Source organism: Bison bison, unplaced genomic scaffold (genome assembly GCF_000754665.1).
Source record: "Bison bison bison isolate TAMUID 2011002044 unplaced genomic scaffold, Bison_UMD1.0 scf7180017864356, whole genome shotgun sequence".
NCBI classification, from domain to species: Eukaryota; Metazoa; Chordata; class Mammalia; order Artiodactyla; family Bovidae; genus Bison; species Bison bison.
Window position 1 is genome coordinate 4,089,542 of NW_011494928.1, and position 1,408 is coordinate 4,090,949.

Here is a 1,408-nt window from a genome sequence, read left to right on the forward strand (position 1 = left end):
GGCATCACTGACTCGATGGACGTGAGTTTGAGTGAACTCGGGAGTTGGTGATGGACAGGGAGGCCTGGCGTGCTGCGATTCATGGGGTCGCAAAGAGTTGGACATGACTGAGCGACTGAACTGAACTGAGACTTTTTGATAGCAGCCATTCTGACTGGCCTGAGATGATACCTCATTGTGGTTTTGATTTTCATTTCTCTGATGAGAGACATTGAGCATCTTTTCATGTGTTTGTTAGCCATCTGTATGTCTTCTTTGGAGAAATGTCTGTTTAGTTCCTTGGCCCACTTTTTGATTGGGTCATTTATTTTTCTGGTATTGAGCTGCATGAGCTGCTTGTATATTTTTGAGATTAATCCTTTGTCAGTTGCTTCATTTGCTATTATTTTCTCCCATTAAGTTTCCTTTGTTGTGCAAAAGCTTTTAAGCCTAATTAGGTCCCATTTGTGTATTTTTGCTTTTATTTCCATTACTCTGGGAGGTGGGTCATAGAGTATACTGCTGTGATTTATGTCAGAGAGTGTTTTGCCTATGTTTTACTCTAGAAGTTTTATAGTTTCTGGTATGGTGTTAGAAAGTGTTCTACTTTCATTCTTTTGAAGGTGGTTGACTGGTTTTCCCAGCAACACTTGCTGAAGAGATTGTCTTTTCTCCATTGTATATTCTTGCCTCCTGTGTCAAAGATAAGGTGGCCATAGGTGCATGGGTTTATCTATGGGCTTTAAAAATTTTTTATTTTATTTTATTTTTAACTTTACAATATTGTATTGGTTTTGCCATATATCAACATGAATCCACCACAGGTATACATGTGTTCCCCATTCTGAACCCTCCTCCCTCCTCCCTCCCCGTACCATCCCTCTGGGTCATCCCAGTGCACCAGCCCCAAGCATCTAGTATTGTGCATCAAATCTGGACTGGTGACTCGTTTCATATATGATATTATACATGTTTCAATGCCATTTTCCCAAATCATCCCACCCACTCCCTCTCCCACAGAGTCCAAAAGACTGTTCTATTCTGAAGGCTGTCTTTTCACCTTGCTTATAGTTTCCTTTGTTGTGCAGAAGCTTTTAAGTTTAATTAGGTCCCATTTATTTATTTTTGCTTTTATTTCCAATACTCTTGGAGGTGGGTCATAGAGGATCCTGCTGTGATGTATGTCAGAGAGTGTTTTGCCTATGTTCTCCTCTAGGAGTTTTATAGTTTCTGGTCTTACATTGAGATCTTTAATCCATTTTGAGTTTATTTTTGTGTATGGTGTTAGAAAGTGTTCTAGTTTCATTCTTTTACAAGTGGTTGACCAGTTTTCCCAGCACCACTTGTTAAAGAGATTGTCTTTTCTCCATTGTATATTCTTGCCTCCTTTGTCAAAGATAAGGTGTCTATAGGTGCATGGATTTATCTC